Source organism: Hibiscus syriacus, unplaced genomic scaffold (assembly GCF_006381635.1).
Source record: "Hibiscus syriacus cultivar Baekdansim isolate YM2019G1 unplaced genomic scaffold, ASM638163v2 tig00111330_pilon, whole genome shotgun sequence".
In the NCBI taxonomy this organism is placed as follows: domain Eukaryota; kingdom Viridiplantae; phylum Streptophyta; class Magnoliopsida; order Malvales; family Malvaceae; genus Hibiscus; species Hibiscus syriacus.
In genome coordinates, this window is record NW_024063059.1 from 10,155,245 (window position 1) to 10,176,304 (window position 21,060).

General features: G+C 34.5%; 1 long non-coding RNA gene across 1 annotated transcript; it reads right to left on the reverse strand.

Moving 5' to 3' along the window:
- Positions 1-10,878: 10,878 nt before the first annotated feature.
- LOC120158660 lies at positions 10,879-12,243 on the reverse strand. Its single transcript, XR_005519261.1, has 3 exons — positions 11,814-12,243; positions 11,679-11,730; positions 10,879-11,245 (listed from the first exon to the last, which is right to left on the reverse strand). It is a non-coding gene; the product is annotated as an uncharacterized LOC120158660 (long non-coding RNA).
- Positions 12,244-21,060: the final 8,817 nt, after the last annotated feature.

Consider the following 21,060-nt stretch of genomic DNA (forward strand, 5'->3'; position numbering starts at 1 on the left):
ATCTATTTAACCAACCACCACCAAATAAGTTAGTTCATGGTGGGGTTCAAAATTTCCAAACACAAATTCATGTAAATATTCGTTCCAACAACCCACAAATAAATATAAAAATAGTAGCAAAAAGGGAAGTGGGAAGTAGCCTTCGACGCGCCACCAGAGGTCTCCTCAGCCACCACGAATCATCTTAGCTCGCTAGCTCCTCTCGGCACCTAGCTCGTCACTCCTTGGAGCTTAATTAATGGAGGAAAACCCAAGGAAGAATAAAAGGAAAAGGAAATAAAAATCTAATTTTTTTCTGCTCTATGCGTGTGCCTCCTCTTCACGTGTTGTATATTGTCTCCCTTGAGGTGTAATATATAATAAAAATATCTAGGGGTAATGATGAGGTTGTTAGCTGCAAAATACCCCTCATACCCCTAGAATCACATGCAGTGCGTGAATCTTATCCTCCAGGTGGCAGTGGTCCTATAGCAGCTCTGGCAGGCGGTTACAACAATCATTTCACGTGCAAAGCCAGCTGTCCTCGTACAGATGTATCTTTTTGTCATTTTCTGTGGCACAAATGCCAAGACATTTCAATTTGCTTTAGCAACATATGATGCCACATCATTACTTCCCATCTAGTCCTTTTTTCTTGCTATTCCCTGCACACCACATACAAACTGCACCTTTCCTTCAAGTAGCATCATTAAGAAATATAATAACACTACCACCACAAATGCAACTACATGATCCTAAATTGCCTAAAATGAGCTTTTAAAAAAATAATAACTTAAGTGAAAAAGGCCTTAAAAGTAGCCTTTTTAAGAAGTTAACAGCTAGCTCTTAGCTAATAAGAAAATTAGCAAAGCATGATAGAAATCATGCTTAGCATATTTTATAAAAGCAATAAAAACTAAAGTAAAGGAAAGCGAAAATGAAAATGAAAATGAAAAAGAATATGGAAACTTTTATAAAAGTAAAAACAAAATAACAAAGGTAAATTCAAGATATCCTAAGGAGGGTATTTATAGGTTTCTAAATCCCTAAAATAGCAAATAAATAAAAATACAAAATAATCCTAAAGATAATTCCAAATGTTTAAATTCAAACCACGATTCTAGGATTCAGATCATCCATCATCGGATTTAAGTGATCACAAATAACGTGTGGCCTAACAGCAGGATCAACATTGTCTAATGCCGCGACATTCTGATTTCCATCATCCTGACCAATGCCTTGGTTTCCAATCTGATACATGTTTCCTCTAGCGCATTGAGCACGTCTCCTTTGTCTAAAGAGTCTTTCAATCTCAGGTTCTATCTGTTCCAAAGGCTCTTCAGAATTTATTCTAGGCATACACTAAATAAACCTAAAAAATAAAACAAAAATATAAAGTAAACTATACAAAAATAGAAATGCAAAACAAAATAAAATGCTCTGGCAAAACTAAATAACTTCAGGCTTCCAATCCCCGGCAACGACAACAAAAACTTGTCCGGTTGTGTGATTACTATAAAATATACGCAGATAATGTGCAAGTATACACAATCATTCAAGTAATATAATGATGACTGAGTATCGTCTCCACAGGGATTAGGTGAAATTACAAAAGTCTAACCAAAGCTAAGCACTAATCTATCTATGTATAGTTAGTCTTTATATATACAAATGTCACGGTAAATGAAAATATGTATGCTGATGGATGTAAATTGATGGTCTGATGGTGTAGCAGATGGAAATGCAGTGGCAAGATAAGATGGTGTAATGTCGAGGCAATGAAAGATGGTAAATAAACAGCTAATAAAATGAAAAGAATATAATCCCCACGTGACAAGCTTCCAATGGAATGAATTGTAGGGATTCATTTAAGGATGCTAAACTTATTTCTCAGGCATATTTAAGCTATCTAATCCTTACTTGCTCGACAGGGTTTTCCTAAAATGTTCTCAAAGGAACCTAACAGAATAGGATGCCAAGGCATCTGCTCTCACTAAATGATGTTGGCTAGGTTACCCTATTGATAAAGACACCATTTTTAGTCATTGAAATCCTATCATAGTCTCTCCCAAGGTCTAAGGGATTAGGTTATAATATCCCTAGGCCGGTTCAAAGCCCCTTGAAAAGATTATAACCCATTGCTTATGATGATCTTGTCTTGCGGTTCTCTCGAATACTTACAAGTATTTTTAGCTTAGGTTTCTCTCGAATACCTAAACTTCATCTAAGAAATGGACATTTCCATGACTCTTACAATCCTAGATGGTGAAGCATTCATAAGAAAAGGAAATAAAGAACCACAATAAACTTAAATATACCATTAAATAAAGTCTAAACATCCATTTAACCAACCACCACCAAATAAGTTAGTTCATGGTGTTCATGCAAATATTCGTTCCAACAACCCACAAATAAATATAAAAATAGTAGAAAAAAGGGAAGTGAGAAGTAGCCTTCGACGCACCACCAGAGGTCTCCTCTGCCACCACGAATCACCTTAGCCCGCTAGCTCCTCTCGGCACCTAGCTCGTCACTCCTTGGAGCTTAATTAATGGAGGAAAACCCAAGGAAGAATAAAAGGAAAAGGAAATAAAAATCTAATTTTTTTCTGCTCTATGCGTGTGCCTCCTCTTCACGTGTTGTATATTGTGTCCCTTGAGGTGTAATATATAATAAAAATATCTAGGGGTAATGATGAGGTTTTTGGCTGCAAAATACCCCTCATACCCCTAATACCCCTAGAATCACATGTAGTACGTGAATCTTATCCTCCAGGTGGCAGTGGTCCTATAGCAGCTCTGGCATGCAGTTACAGCAATCATTTCACATGCAGAGCCAGCTGTCCTCGTACAGATGTATCTTTTTGTCATTTTCTGCGCCAGAAATGCCAAGACATTTCAATTTGCTTTAGAAACATGTGATGCCACATCATTACTTCCCATCTAGTCCTTTTTGCTTGCTATTCCCTGCACACCACAGACAAACTGCACCTTTTCTTCAAGTAGCATCATTAAGAAATAAAATAGCACTACCACCACAAATGCAACTATATGCAACTACATGATCCTAAAATTCATAAAATGAGCTTTTAAACAAACAATAACTTAAGTGAAAAAGGCCTTAAAAGTATCCTTTTTAGGAAGTTAACAGTTAGCTATTGGCTAATAAGAAAATTAGCAAAGCATGATAGAAATCATGCTTAGCATATTTTATAAAAGCAATAAAAACTAAAGTAAAGGAAAGCGAAAATGAAAATGAAAAAGAATATGGAAACTTTTTTAAAAGTAAAAACAAAATAACAAAGGTAAATTCAAGATATCCTAAGCCATGCCCTAAGGAGGGTATTTATAGGTTTCTAAATCCCTAAAATAGCAAATAAATAAAAATACAAAATAATCCTAAAGATAATTCCAAATGTTTAAATTCAAACTTAAAACTATATTCCTAAAAGATCTCATCGGATTGTGCTGACTAGGCTACTTCCAAAATCTTCCCGATTTTGACTAGACATTCTAGAAACTATCGTATCAGACCACGTCGTGCCCATGTGTCTAGGTACGATTCTAGAAAATAAAAACTGTAGAATTGTACCTTTTAGTGACGTTTTTTGAAAAATATACCTCTACACGAAAATAAGCAAAACATAACCAAATCAGCAGTGATAAATAGATAACACGAGAAATTAACAAGTAAATAGTGTCAATCTAGAACACTAATCAAATTCCCCTTACTTATCTCATGTTTTTCCTCAAGCATGCTTCAATTGAAGAAGTTATAAACTCAATTTACCTTCCTCCACCTCATCTCATATCAAAGCAAATCATGCAAGTCAAGTTCACAACAATTATTCAAGTTAAGACATCAATCAATTGGAAAACATAAGTTGGATCAATTTAAACAAAATTATAACATCCAATCATTCATTAATTTCAATTTAACATAACGCAACACATCACAAGGGTTCAGTTAATTCACTCAATGTACTTTTGGGTGTAAGAATGCTCAAAGTCGGAACCAAACATGATAATTTCATAAGCTTGTAATAAAATCAAATCTCCACTACTTAACTAAAACAAGATGCAATGATCATCAGGTCATAAAATATGTTGTAATGGGGCTTAGGTAAAGGTGTGAAACAAGGCTAAAATGAGGTTAAGATTCAAGACTAGAGAGTTTTTCAAATAATTAAGTCAAGTCCACAAGAAAATTAAACAAAAGCAATAAAAATAATTGCATCAAACAACAAAACATCAAACACTATTTTTTTCTTTTCCTTTTTTAGTCATAAGTTTTTCTTTTTTCTTTTTTTAATTTTTAATTTTTAATTTTTAATTTTTTCTTTTGAATTTCTCTTTCTTTCTTTCTTTTTTTTTTTTTTTGCATTTTTTCTTTCAGATTATTTTTTCTTTTTCTTTTCGCATAACATGATTGTGCAACCTTTAACTCATACTCTTTGTCTTGACAAGGGTGGAATAGAGGGGAAAATGAAAAAGGCTCAGGTTTAAAATTGTGGTGAAAGTAAAGAATGGGAATAGGCTCAAACATGGTTAACTAATGGGAAAGAAAAAGGTAGGCATTTGAGTAAATATTTGGTGAATCCTAGGTGCCCAGGTTATTTCAAAGCATCAAGTTCTTTGTGTAATCTCGACATGCATTGTACTACAAGTTCTAGATTGTCAATGTTTAGTTTGACACACTCAAACAAGAATAAGAGCAAATATATAAATAACATGCGCATCAAGGCTCAAATCTCACTGAAGTGTGTACATGCATTGAGTTAGGCAAAATATCAATTAACAAAATCAACGATAGTCATAATAAAGTCAACTCAAATCTCTTACTCATGTAGTTCCATTATCATGAATATTCGTATTCAAATAATCATACAAACTTAAGCAAATACAACATACAAGAAATACTCAATGAAGGTGAAAATTTACAATCAAATTAAAACCAATTCAATAAATGCATACAAACAAACAATTTACAACATAAGCAAAGTGAAATTCAACAAAATCTCTACCTCCCCTCACTTAAGTTTTATTGCCTTGATACAATTAATTGGAAGCATAAGAGAAAGGATAGAGAAAACTCCCTATGTTCATTGGTGATGATGGTGAAAGGGGTTGTTCGATTGATTTCGACCGCTCAAATAAAAGCTTTCTGAGTATGGATTGATGCTGAAGTTTCCTGCAAAACCAAAGAACAATATATATAGTGAAAATAATGACAGAAGGGAATAAGTCGAGCGGTTGTTTGGGTAAAATAAAAGAAAGAATGGGGTTTATGATATAAATCACGTGGGTATTTGGGATTTAAGAAGGAAAATAGTTTGAGTGGAGATGGAAGTTATTTTGGGAATTAATTTGATAAGTGTGAGGCCCATGGAAAATAAAAAGAATCGAGGATTGAGTGATTTGGTGGCCGGTCAAAGAATGTTTACAAATAAGGGGAAGATTTAACAAAATATGTGACAAACAGAAAATAGGCTTTTGGGGTTTGCTGCTCACGTGTCTTGCGCTGTGCCAGTTGGAAAATTCACTCATTGTTTGAATGAAAATACTCTATCCGACTTCGTTTAATTTCGATTTAAAACATCGGGGTGACTGCAAAATGAAAATTAAAAAATAAAGTAATAAGCTTAACGAAAACAAAGAATAAAAATTAAAATCGAAGAACACTAAAGAAACGAAATTAAAAATGGGTTGCCTCCCATGAAGTGCTTTATTTAACGTTGCGAGCTTGATGACCTGATTCAGTCTACAGGTTCTTCGAGATGCTTCATCCACTTCATATGTTTTTTCCATGGAAGAAATTTCTTACAAGAAAGTCTACGATCATAAAGTTCCTTTTTTTATCCTTGTAGAATTGAAAAGTCTCATTAGCATTTCTTTGGATATTTTTTAGCGTTGGAAACTTATCCGAAACGGTGGAACATAATGCATCATTTTTTCCTAAAAGACGAGTTCTTTAAATGTTCCGATAAATGTTCCGACTCCATTTTCAGTATCTACAAAATGGAAGAAAGAATTTTTGATTTAGAAGGAACCAAACTTGAATCAAAATGAATAGAATTTTTTTTTATCAAACTCATTGATTTATTCGTTGATTTCCTTCGATTCCCTATAAAGATAAATAGACAAATTATTTTCCACAAATTCATTCGCCAAAGGATCAATTATGTTAATAAAATTAATGCTCGCTATATTGTCTGGGTATTTTATAGCTTTATATACGTTGAATTTAAGGATCTCATCGCCAAACTCCATTGTTAGAATACCGTTTTGGACGTTAATCTTCATGTGCGCCATACTCAGAAAGAGACGACTGAGAAGAATTTCAGAACTGGTGCTGCAGCAGTCATTTTCCATATCAATAGCATATAAATCAGTAGGGAAAATCAAATTGTTTACCTTTACTAGAATGTTTTCTAAGACTCTTTCGAGGTAGATAATCGATCTGTCAGTGAGCTAAATAGTGACTTTGGTTTCTTTCAAAGGGTCGATGGAAGATCATATTATAAACCAAGAGGGGCATCACATTGATCGATGTGCCCAAATCGCACACGGCGCGCTTGATTCCAACTTTATCTATCTTGAAAGGTGTGGCAAACATGCCTTGGTCCTTATACTTTGGTGGAAGCCATCGTTGGAAAACTACTGATACATTTTCACCCAGATTTACCTTCTTGTTTCCTGTGAGTCGTTCATTTGTGGGTGCAGAGGTCTTTAGGGTATCTAACATACTTCGGCACTTTTCGGATTACCTCAAGAAGGGGAATGTTTATTTCCACTTTCCAAAATACATCAAGTATTTCTTTCTCTTTCACTCGCTTGTCTCGCTTCATCAATCTTTTAGGAAAAGAGGGTGGAACTTTGTAAGGTGAAGGAGAAGAGGAAGATACGATTTTACTTGAATTAGGCGGAGGGGGCATTTTGGCTTCTTTCTTCTTTTTGGGTGGTGCGACATTTTTCTCTATGATCTTAGGTGAAATGATGGTACCACTTTAGAGGGTTATTGAGCTAAAATTTTCTCTTGAATTAGGTTCAGTTTGTGACAGTAATCTGCCTTGAGACTCTATTCACCCCACCGTTTGAGCTAGTTGGCTCATTTGCTTTTCGAGCTCTTAAAAGTGAGCCTCTATGCGATTCTGGAATTTTTCTTGAGACAAAGCTAGCCTCTCAACATTGACTCTAATGAAGATTTTTGTGGTTATTATGGCGGAGGTGACATCATTTGATAATTTTGATATTATCTCTGATTGTTCCCATAATTAAAGTTTGGATGGTCCCTCCATCCAAGATTGAAAATGTTGTCGTATGGGTTATAAGGCCTCTAGGGTGGTCCCATAAAGTTACCCACAACATTTACTTGTGCACTGGACTCCTCTTGTAGCATCGTGTAGTAGTATGTCGGGTGATTCGAAATTGTACATATCTCGCATACCTTTGTTGCTCCAATTTTTTCTGAAACGAGAGAATTAACTATATCAGTTAATTTTTTGATTTTATTTTCAAGTGAAACAACACTTACTTCGTGAACCCATTGGTTGGGTTCACTTGGGGAGCCGAATTGTTGTAAATTAACAGCCAATGTGGAAATTAAATTACTTGCTGCTTTTAAAGTTATGTTGACGAGAGAACCTCCACTGGCGATATCTACTATATTTTTTCTATCAGAAGTATTCTCTCTTAAAAGTACTGAAAGAGCGTTTGTTTAGAAAGGTCATGTTGCGAACAACTGACGCAGAGCTTTTTAAACTGCTCATAATAATCGTATAGTGACTCTCCTTCATTATGTGGAATTCCCATGATGTTTCTCCTCAGTTTGCTTGCTTTTTCTATTGGGAAACTCTGTCAGGAAAAACACTCGTTAAGTCTGCCCAGGTAGTAATGGAATTTGGTGGTAAATTAAATAACCATTCCTTAGCCGATCCCTTAAGGATGGTATTTATAGGTTTTTAAATCCCTAAAATAGCAAATTAATTAAAATGCAAAAATAATCCTAAAGATAATTCCAAATGTTTAAATTCAAAATTAAAACTAGATTTCCTAAAAGATATCATCGGGTTGTGTTGACTATGCTACTTCCAGAATCTTCCCAATACTGATTAGACCTTTTAGAAACTGCCACGTCAGACTGCATCGTGCCCAGTGTGTCCAGCCACGATTCCAGAAAATAAAAACTACAAAATCATCACTTTTACTGATATTTTCTGGAAAATAGACCTCTGCACGAAAAGAAGGAAAATAGAACCAAATCAACAGTGATAAATAGATAACACAGGAAAATTAACATGTAAATAGTATCAATCTAGAAAACTCATCATTGATGTACAAGAATTCTATTCTTCAAGTGTTTAATATATAATCCAAGACTAAATCTTTTCTTTTAAGGTCTGTCATTTCAATTTATTTATTTAAGTATTCCATTCCTGCTTAGATATCTTCAAGAATCCCAATGATATTTAAATCATCAACGTACACAATAATAATGACAAATCTGAAGTTGAATCTCTTAATAAAAATGCATGGAGAATTTGATCATTCTTATAACCTTCCACTAATAATTCCTCACTAAGGAGATTAAACCGTCTGGACCCAGATTGTTTTAATCCATAAAGAGATTTACTAAATTTGATTAAATAATATTCTTGCTTCTAGAAGAATCTTGCAAATTTTTATTATAAAGAAGCCCATATAAATAGGTTGTAACAACATCCATTAGGCAGAAAGTAAATCCATTTTTACTTTTAGGTTAATAAAAAATCTAAACGTAGTTGTGTCTTTAATCGAAGAGTATGTTTCTTCATAATCGATTCTATGTCTTTGAGAAAATCTTTGTGCAACCAAATGAGCTTTATATCTCACAATTTCCCTTTTTTTCGTTTCTCTTTCTTACAAAAACCCATTTATATCTCACCATTTGGAGTACGGACTACATGTCTGAATAATTCTCTCTTTGTAAGAGATTTTAGTTCCTCCTCAATCGCCTCTTCCCATTTTGGCCAATCATTTCTTTGTTTACATTGTTCAATTGATACAATTTCATGATACACATTATCATTCAAAATCTCTAGTGTTATATTATATGCAAATATATCATTTACGTCGAGTTGATTTTGATTCCACTTAATACCATACATGGCATAATTCATTAACATCTCTTTATTATTAGGAACCTGAGTTATATCAAATTTCTCTTCTGAAGATCCTTTAATATCTTCTATAAACTTTTTAGATTCCTCTATCATACCATCATTAGATATAACTCTTTTTCTTTTTTTTATAGGATTCTTATCCTTGGAACCTATTGGTCTACCACGCTTCAGGTGTGCCAGCAACTTATTAGCAACTAAAGTTTGTCCGTTCCAGATATCAATTTTAATTGGAGCATTCACAATTGGTATATGTGTTTAGTCACTATTTTAGGGTTAATAAAAGCATTTGGCAGTTGATTTGCTAAATTTTGTAAATGAATTATCCTTTGAACTTTTATTTCATATTTTTGGGTACATGGAACAAAATGAGGTAATGATAATTCATTTCAACTTATTTATTTTCCCAATTGTTTATTTTGTCCTCTAATATTGGGAAAATTGACTCATTAAAATGGCAGTCAACAAACCGAGCTATAAATAAATTCTCTATAAAAGGTTCAAGATATTTAATTATTGAAAGGGATTCAAATCCAACATATATTCTCAATCTTCACATAGGACCCATCTATGTGCGTTGTGGTGGAGCAACCGGAACATATACTTCACACAAAAAATTTTAAGATGAGAAATATTTGGTTCCTGACCAAAAACCATTTGTAATACGGAGAATTTATGATAACTTATTAGCCTAATGTGAATTAATGATGCTGCCTATAAAATGGTATGACGCCAAGCAGAAATTGAAAGTTTTGACTTCATTGGTAACCGTCTTGCAATTAATTATAGGCAAATAATAAATGAGTCTACAAGATCATTTTGTGTATGAACATGAGCTAAAAAAATGTTCAACACTTATTCCAAATGACATAAAATAATCATTAAATACTTCACATCCAATTGTCTTTTATAGGAAAATTTGGAAAATGTGCTCGTAATTTAATTAACTAAGCAAGTAACCTCACAAGTGCCAAGTTGTGGATTGATAACAAGGGTACATGTGATCATTTAGTTGATGCATCGATTAAAACCAAAATATATCTAAATGGCTAAAAGGAAGGTGTATCTGTCCACATATATCACCATCTATACATTCCAAAAAAATTAATAGATTCATAATCTATCTTAGCTGGCGATGGTCGAATTATTAATTTTGTTGAGAGCAAGTATTACATGGAAAACATTACATTGAATAATTTGTTGGTTCTTTAATGAAAGACCACATGAGTTTTCAATAATTTTTCACATCATACTAGAACCAGGATGGCCTAATTGGTCATGAAAAATAATAAAATTATCAATAAACTTCTGGTTTTATAAAAGCATGTCCTTTAATTGCACTAATTCTAGTGTAGTATAATCTAGAAGACAGAGTCAAAAAAATTTCTAATATTATTTTATTGCCTTGAGTTATACTCGTAATATGAAAATGTTTCATATCTCTTTCATTTATATTCTCAATATGATATCCATTTTGATGAATATTGTAATACCTTAATTTTGTCCGAACCATTTAAATCGATTTGAAGATAATCGAAAATTAATTTGAAGATGTTTGTGCTCTATGAGGAATTAATTCGAATGACATAGGGGAGACATTGATGAAGGATGGATCATGGAAGTATTGCAAACTTTAGGTGCTTAATTGGACTGTAACCATACATGTTTCATTTTGGAATTCGAGATATAAATCGAAATTGAAATTCAATCCAAAATCTAGATTAAGTGTCTAGAGTCCCTTTACATCTTACAAGCCCAAACAATATTACAAATAATTTACCCAACAGGAGTCCAAAAGGAGCCCAAGTCTGACCCGGTTACAACCCGACCCGGACCCGGTTGCAGCAGCCCATGCTGCCGACATGAAGACATTCCTACGCTGCCCATACACGTGCCATTTCCTCTCCCATGTGAAGCACCACAATTGAGCAAGACCCATGCCCTGCTCCACATCACCTTGCCACTAGTAGATGTCTCCCATGATCATACTCATGCCAACCAAGCAGCTCTATAACCCATTACCTTACCACTAGCAGATGTTTCCCATGATCATACCCGTGCCAACCAAGCGACACCATTACTCCACTGAGGTATTGGGTGTATAACACACTGTAAAGCAGCGGGAAACCATTAGAAAATTAAAAGAAAAGAGAGTATCGATTAGGAAACATCGACTATAAAAAAGGAAGAAAATTCACGAACAGGGGGTAGCAACCAAAGAACCCGAGGGGGGACAGCATCAACCATTAGAAAGTAAATAACACCGAAACAAGACAGAGGGAATCAACAACAGAAAAGAAGAGTGCTCTCGGCAATTAAGAGGGGGGTTCATTGAAACAAGGGGAGGCGTGTTCTGCTCTCAATAGCCAGTTACCAAGCAATGTAAACAAAGGGTCTTCATCACTTCATGTTTTTTCCCGAATAAACAGAAATAAATGGTAGTGATTTGAGGTATTTTCCATTTCATTTTTCAATTCCTAGCATGCTGTGTATACGTTGCATTTCGAAATAAATAGAAAATAGATAGGGATTAGATATTTACCTGTGTTGTGCGAACTCAGATGGAGTCGTGTTGACTCCATTTCATCGCCATTCTGATTTCATTAAGAAGAGTTGAGATTAGTAAATAAATATTTTTAATCAAAACAGTAGAAGGAAAAGAGAATCCTTATGTTACCTAGGTCTTAAGGGCTTCACCATTAGTGGCCTTGTCTGTAGTAAGGAGCCGTCGTATCCAGCGTTTGTAGCCATCGAAGTTATGAAGGTGGAAGATGGAGATCATCCTCCAAGAGAAACGTCGAGAGTCTGTTAGGTTTTTAGGAGATCGGCGTTATATTGGGAGTCCGATTTGAGGTATAGAACATAGGTGGAAAGCATGCAGTGGCTCGCGCCGATTTGCTGGGGTTTCGTTTATTTTGGGGTCTCGGTCAAGAATGAAAAGAAAGAGTATTAGAGGGAAGGTTTCTTTAGGGTCGGTTCGGTTGGTTATTCGAACCCCTTCGTCGTTTCGGTGTCGATCGGAGCCGCTGAGCAGTGGCCAGCTTAGAGAGTTTCGTAACTCTCTGTTCGAAGGAATGGGAGAGGTAGAGACTAGAGAGGTTGAGGAAACGGAGCCAAGGAATGGGATTAGGGTTCAACTTTTACCCAATATGTTATATGTATGTGGCCGCAAAACGGCAGCGTTTAGGGCAGCCATATTTAACGTGTGGGTTATTTAGGTTACATGTCCTCTTAATTTTATTCCAGTCCATTTTGGTTCCTCAAATTAGAATTTTATGAACTTTCGAATTTGACCTTTTATTTCATGTGCATTTGTTTTTGTCCTGTGTTAACTTGTTCGTAGTTCCATGTTATTTAACATTTGGAATGTAATTTTTCTTAGTTTTTATTTTTAGTCCTACGAATGTGTGAGGTTTATGCTAGTTCAAGTGCTTGCATTTTTGCTAATTTGCATTTTAGCTGTGGACATGTTTACTTAATGTATTTGTTATTTCAAACTTTCCCCTCTTGTTTTTAGATATTTATGGTTTTTGTCTTTTATGATATTAATATAAATACATATGTATACATGTGCTTTAATGATAATTAAAACGGGTTTTCTTTAATTATTCTATAATTTAGTGTTGATGATGTCTAATTTTTATTGTCTTTAAAATTACTAAAGTGTTTATTTTTCTAAGCTATATTCAAATGTTGTTAGTATGCTCGTGGACTGCATGTATATATTTATTTGTAATTGTTTGTAAATACGTCATTTTGCATAACTCGTATGATACCCTCATGTGCATAACTTGAACTAATTGCATAATCGAATTAAGGGTAATACCCTTTTAATTTAAAATTATTTTAATGGCTTCTCTTAACTCACTAGAAAGCCGTTTTTGACGATTTTAAATTACAGTTGCATCCCATCATTGTCACTAAAAAAGTTTTACCTTAAAATTTGGGAATGAAATAAAAAGAAATGTTTGGTTATTTAAATTTGTTGAGAAAAGATCATTAGAACTCACCTAATGATCAGGTCTCAATATGTTTAAATAATCGAATATTCTTTATCTTTCTAATGGCTTGGTAATTTTAATTTAACCTATTTCGTTGCTTTTGAATATTATAAAATTCACATTTTTGTTTTTTTAAGGGATCAAAATTCAAATTAAATTCAAATTTGTAAATTTCATTGTAAAGACATTAATTAATCGATTAGGTACCGATTTAGGGCGTTGTGGGGTGATAATCCTTCCCCACACGTAACCGACTCCTGAACTCATTTTCTGGTAACGTATACCGTAAATTTGTCGTTTTAATTAAAATTATTTTTATTTAAATTGGCAAAATATTATTGGGTGCCCAATCACACCCTAATGAAATATTGGTGGCGACTCGAACTGTATGTTTTATATCGTGAAGGAATTTCCAATTTTTCGAAATGAGAGGCTTTCTAAAATCGCATTATTTTTAATTAAACTTTAATCGTAAGAGAATAATTAAAAATTGGTATGGTTTTCAAAATCTCACTCCTTAAGGAAAAAATCGTTTCGACAGCTTGGCGACTCCACTGTGGATTTTTTTTAGAGAGTCAGGCCGATAGTCGATTAATTAATTGTCTTTGTAAACGAATGTTATAAGTTCATTCTAATTTGGTTTTTGATCCCTTGTTTGGTTTTAAATAAGTTTTTTTTGCATTCTGATTTGTAATATTTATCAACTAATAAATAGTTGTACTAACGTGTGATGTGCATGTTTCAGCTTTCTGAGCTTTACTTTAGTCTATTGTTTTCCTTGGATCGAGGCAAAGGATTATGAGTTTTCCCTCATTGTCGTTATAACCTTTCGATATTTAGAGCCTTCTAACTGTGCTCTGTCCCGTTAGGTAGAGGCGAATGTTACGCTTACGTGAGAAAAATTGCTTTTCTCCTCATGGGCTTTAGCAAGTAATCTCTGGGGTACATGCCATATGTTTACGAGCGAATCATTGACTTTCCTCGTATAGACATAGGGAAATGTATTCTCTCGAATTGAAGTTGACCCGTTTAAGCCTATAATGGGTGAAGGTCGAGGGTCTGGCAAGCCAAGGGGCACCAGCAAAGGATAATTCTGTAACCCTGTTAATGATACCAAAACTCTTCCCGTCTTATGTATTTATTTTTGCAAGAAGTGTGAGAACTAGAAAAACACGCGGTTAGGTTTCATTTTTATGTATGAAGCATATGAATTAGATATCATGAGGTTAGGGTTTTTTGTGAAAAACAAAGCATGTGGGTAGATATCATGTTGGGTAGGATCTACTAAAGCATGATTGGGTAGCTAGTATGTGCGGGTAGGTTTTATTTGATGTTTACGATACTTACTATCTTGTTGTTTATCTTATGTGTACTAACCCATTTTTTGCATCTTCATGTCATTTAGGGGTGTTAATTCACAAGTGATTGACTAATAAGAAGGTTGGCCATATTGAGGCAAGAAATTCTCAACCATATAGTAAAAACCGGGAGATCTGAAGATGTTTAAACGATCCATGAAGAAGGACATCCGATGAATGAAGAAATCTGAAGTTGATTGGAGAATTCCTTTAAAGGTGTAAAGGCCAAGTTCTTGACTCAAGAGATAGATATAGTCATACCAAGTACGAGAAGACCCTTCATAAATAAATGAAGACCAATTCACATTGAAGGTAAGAATGAAGATTTCAAGATTCAATTTAAGGACATCCGACGTCATCAAATGTGATAAAATACGCCGACAACTTTGGGGTGCAATGTTAGATTCCATGTAGAGAATGACTCAAGGAGATGAAGAAATGAAGAATCACATTTATATTTTGACTACATGGTGTACTTACTGAATTCTTGTTGTCTAAATGAAAGGTTGTTCTATAAGTGGTCACTTTTGGAATTAACACATTTTGCATTTTGCATCCACATTTGCATTCACATTACTTTAATTTAAGCATTTTGTATGCATTAGTTATGAAAACACGGAAATAACTTATGGGATGATATGTAACAGTAATACCAAGATCATTCATTCATACTACTCCTTATCGTTATGAACAAACAAATGGAAACAATGGAGCAATTTCATGAGAAATCACAAGATCAGTTATAAGAGCAGTTAGCCAGGTCACAACAAGGTATGAAGAATAAAACATTGGGTTCTCTGCAATGTGTATCGAATCAAATGATCCAGGTGTTGGCAACTAAGATTGTTGATAGAGAGGAAATCGCTGATAAAGGATACTAGTCTCATCATACTAATACGTCAAGAATGATAACCTACCCTGGAGCATCTAACTCAAACCTAGGGAAGAGCCTCGTCAATTATGAGCAATTTGAAGACGAATTCAAGTGGTTGAATGAATCCATTGAAGATATGAAGGTTGTTATTGCCTCTCACTAGGATTTAGAAGCTAGAGAACCCAATTTGGTCCCTTATTTGGTCATTCCACATGAATTTAGGATGCTTAATTTTAAGAAATATGATGGCACTAATTGTCCCCTAATTCATCTAAAGATGTTTTCTAGAAAGATAGAAGGGTATTTAAATGATGATAATTTACTGATTTATTTCTTTCATGATAGTCTTGCTGGGCCAGTTGTAGTATGGTATAATCATTTGAACAGAGAGCAGATCAAGACATGGGTAAACCTAGTTTATGTTTTTCTTGGGAAATATCGATATGTTAAAAGCTTAGCCCCCAAGACATCATGACCTTCAAAGGATAAGGATGAAAGCTACTGAGAACTTTAAAGAATATGCCCTAAGATGGGGAGGAGTGGCAGCACAAGTTCATCCTCCTTTGTTAGAAGAAGAAATATCATGTATGTTTCATGATTCTATCCCAACTCCTTTCTTTGAGTTAATGCTGAGAAATTCAACGAAGGGCTTCAAGGATCTTATGACGGTTGGAGAGTTAATTGAAGATGCAATCAGCAAAGGAAACTTGAAAGTCACTTCCAAACATCCAATCGATCAAAAGGAAAAGGCTGATTAAGTAAATAAATGTCACATCCAGAGCTCCCATAACTATAAAAGAAAAGGGGCAGCAGGTTACTCAAGTTGTCCAAAGAAAGTCCCAAGATCAAAAATTCTTTGAAAGTGTTCCAAACTTCTATCTCGGATATGTATCCCCATTTGGTTAAAGGTTAATACCTCACACCGAGGCCAGTGAAAGTGCAACCGGGCCCTTCTGCTCACAACTATGATCAAGATAGTGTCTGTGATTTCCACTTGGGGCATTGGGGCATTCTACGGGGAACTATAGACCGCTGTTAAAGGAGATAGAGATGCTTGTGGAAAATAGGACATTGACGCAAGAATTTGTGAAACAGTGGATGATGAGCTCGAGTGGGGCGTCAAAGCACATAATGTAGCATTGTTTGGGTCAGGTGTTACTACATTAGATGAGAAATGGGGCACCTAATTAGGAATAGACCATTTCGTTCATCATGGAGCTTTATTTCATTTGCAACATCTTGTTTGAACATGTTTTTTAACTTTATTATCAGTTTTTTGTAATGATATTTAAAATGAATTCATGTTACTTTAAGGATGGTGAGCATTGAATCGAATTTACAACTTGAAATTCTTTGAATATCAACTGAATTAAAAACTCTTTAAATGATTAGAGTTATAAATCTTTGACAAAATGACAAGGTTGAAGCCTGATAAAACAAGGTCATTGATCTTACCGCAGAAGATACACTCGAACACCATACCCTTTTCTTGCAGGGACCAATATAACCTTCTCCTCTCATAAGGGAATGAACAAGAGGCTTGATATTCAGGTATGCATAAGAGCGGACAACATGGGGCATCTTTTGTGTATGATGTTACAAAACTGACTAGATCACACTTTCTTTGATGAGGTTCAATGATGATTATGATCTTTACAGATGAAATGGTCGAGTAGATGAATATAGTTTAGGTCAGTTGCTTGGAAATTAAACTCTAAGGATGTGATTTTCTGACTTTCAACAACACCTAGACTATAACAGGTTCTTCTTGACAAGCTTAAGAAATTGGATCTGTATACCCAGATTAAATATGTATATGATAAAGATGAGCTATTCCGCTAAAACAATTGGTTATAGAGGAAACTCGAAAGCCCTGGCTTTATGAATAAATTATATTCAAACCATGGCATTGATTGGGTATTCGGCAATTCAGTGTATGCTCTACTATGATTGTCAAGTCAAAGACTTTGTGATAACATGAATCCTTCAGCTAGCCTGATAAAGGCAAAATATAATAAAGCTAAATTCAGCTAGCTAAACACTGGCAAATTAAATCAAATTTATATAAATAAGGAGTATCGGTAAAGATGGACTAAGGGAGTTAAGGAACACCTGTTATAGTCAATTTCACACGAGCACTCAGGAATTTCAGTTTTAGATCGATATTTCTGCACTGCCTTTGTTAGAGGAGTCTACGAAGCTTGAACAAATGGAAGATTTCAGAGAACTAAAATAGAAGTATTCTAGAAAGTCTAGTAATTGATTATGTTAGTTGCGTCATTTTGTCCGCATCTGATCAAAATACCAAGCCAAGAAATAGATGCATGTTACAATATCCATGAGGACCGAGAAAGAAATGAAATTTTGGTGGCTGAAACCTTAGAAAATAGGGAGCCAACCTGAAGCCAACTCATTAATTTTGACACTTGTCAAAGAGCTATAACTTTGAATACATTAAAGAGCTATTGATTCTTTTGATATTCTGTGAACTCATGTTTATGATTTTATTCGATGGTGAGCCTAAATTAAGGGGCAATGTTTTATAAAGTTCTTTCATTATTTGATCCCTAAAATAAAATAAAGGGGAAAAACATTTTCAAACAGGAAAATTTCTAATGTGAAAGGTCGTAGAAGTTGGTGAGGCTCATTTTGCCTCTATTGGAGAAAAAAATGAGTGATGCCAGAACATGAAGCATTCTATAATCTTGAAGCAGTTGGTCCAAGAGATCAGAATGGACGAATGATAGAACTTGTAACATTTCCTTGTGACGTTGTCAGTAACCTGTCGAGAAAATGATCAATCTATGTGCAAGGGGGACATATCCCAACACATCGCAAACATGGTCAGTAAAACGTTAAGAAGAAGAAGATCTCATTATTCAATAGGGGTACATATCCCAGCTTGTATAAAAATGCAAGACATTTTGTTAGAAGAATTGATCACTTCTTAAATGTTTGTGGCAACATGAAGAAAAACCCTCAAGCTATCTGATAACACTGTTGTTTAGTGGTACCAGAGTGAGACTTGTAACATCCTCAATACCGGGTTAGTGACTAAATTGTAAAGTCTCATAATTTGGTGATTAAAATAGAATGATTGAATAGTATAAAGATTTATTTGTAAATTATTATATGGATTTGAATTGAAAGGAAGAATATATAGAAGGGCAAAGAGGTCATTTCCAAGGGAATAAGAAAAGAAGGGTTATATATGTATACACGTGGGTTGAAGAGGGGAGAACACAAAGGCTTCCAGAGTTCTTTTCTTCTTCTTTCTTCCTTGTACGTGTAAAGAAAAACAAAGGTGAGTTTTCTGATTATTGAGTTTCTTGTTAATTTTAATATTGGGTTTTGATTATTAGATGATAACTAAGCTTAAGGAAAGCTTAGGTTATCTTAAAATCAAAGGATGATGGAGTTAGAAGAGATTAAAGATTAGATGTTCTTGAATGAAATCTTGGAATAGAGTTCATATCTAGAATTGGAAGTTAAATTTGACTTGTCATCAATCTAGTTAAGACATATTAAGGGTTAGAAGTGGAATTAAATCATGTTACAAAGTTGGTATAATTCTTGGATTTCACAAGGATGATAGGATTCTGAGGTTTAAGATGAAATAAATGAGTATAGATTGTTTTAAGTATGTGTACTGGAGTTAAGAATATAAAAGGGGATGAAACATGAAAGATTTAATCTGAAATGGATAAGTTTTCAGGTTCAAGAAATGAATTCTGGGCAGAGTGCATCGGTGCACATTCAACGTGTACCAATGCATCATGAGAAAATCCCAGAATTTGTTGAAGGTGCATCAATACACATGGAGTGTATCGATGTACTCATTTAAAATAAATGAACATCGAATGCCATTAGTGCATTGATGCATAAGGAGTGCATCGATGCACTCATTTAAAATAAATGAACATCGAATGACATTAGTATATCGATGCATAAGAAGTGCATCGATGCACCTTATTAAAATACAAACATCGAATAGGATTTATGGACCGATGCATGGGTAGTGCATCGATGCACCCGTCAAGGGGTGCATCGATACATGGTGTAGTTCATCGATGCATACCTTCAGTAAGAAATGGAAATAGCTTTCTTTTAGCCTAAGGATTAATAGTTTGGAATATATCAGTTCGTCTGCTGATAAGTATCAATGTATTACTATGTAGATTTATAGCGTAATCTTATTCCAAAACAATCGAAGGATTAGAATCGAATCAAAGCAAGGCTAAGGTGAGTGCATTTTATAGTTAAAGTGTATAGAGACAAGACTTGTGATAAGTCTATCTCTGATAGTAGAATTAATGATTCCATACCCATGTATATGCATACATATACTATTTGTAACAGTGATTGCATGCATAATTCATTATATGTTCATATGACATTGAATGAACGAATATCATTGTCAGAGAATATAATCCAGATATGTGAAATAATGGAAAAGATTATGTGTTTATATGAAAAGTGATGAAAGAGATATGAAATGAGAAATGTATTCATATTAAAGCCCATGTTATATGATACGAGAGCTATAGGTATAGTTTTCATGCCAAGAGTTGAGGGTATATTAGTCCTTCGGGTCGTATCCAGTGGTCCTTCGGGACGTATCTAGTGGTCCTTCGGGACGTATCCAGTGGTCCTTCGGGATAAATACTGAACAAATGTTTAGTGCCCCATGAGGGAATTTATTGAACTGTGGTGACAGCATTAGTGCACAACCTCAATGTACTCAAATACCTCTGTTCTTAATAATGTACATGGGCAATTGAAAGATAAATTAAGATGAAAGTGATACAAGAAGATAAATTTCATATGTACATGACATGATTATATCGGTTGTAGTGAAATATATACATGCATATTGAAATGTCATGATCAAATGGTAAGAATGCATATTCATGAATATATAACTACATGTTTATTTATTTCCTCACTATGTCTATGACTTAGCGTGTAAGAGATTTACACGTAGGTACCAGGAAACAAGAAGAGCAGTACTAGAAGTGGCAATAATAGCATCACTACTAAAAGATCAGATCAGAAGTAATTGGCAATGTAGGTATTTTGGGTTATGTATAGAGTGTTGGCATGTAATAAGTTGTTAATTACGAATGCTCTGGTCGATTTTGTATTTTGTGATTTCTTTTATGTAAATTAACGTATTTTGTTTTAATGAAAGTCTAAAATTTCCCTGTTTTTCTTTATGACAAAGTTTGAAAAGTCAATGTGACACCTCGGACTCATATTCGGGTCGGATACGGGTTAGGGGTGTTACATTTAATGGTATCAGAGCTACGGTTTAGTCGATTCTCGGCATAAACCGAAGTCTAGAGGGTCTTATAATGTATATATGCCGAAAAAATAGTGAAAACTTTTGATATGATAGAATAGTAAATATGTTGTTTTGCTAATTGAATGATATTATTGTGTCTTAATAGATGTCCAGACATGGTAGTTCTAAAAATGAAGCGGGAGATGATAGACCCGCTGTTAGTAACAATTCACCTGCCCTGGCCAGGCAGAGTGAAGAACAGACACCCTCAGGAGTGCCTGTGAATGAACAAGATGTGTTCTTTAGAACGTTAGACGTGATATTGATGTGTTTCCAACCTCCTACTACTTCAACTCCGAAAATGAATGTTGCGAAAGAGTTGAAGGGTTTAGGATCTCCCGAGTTTA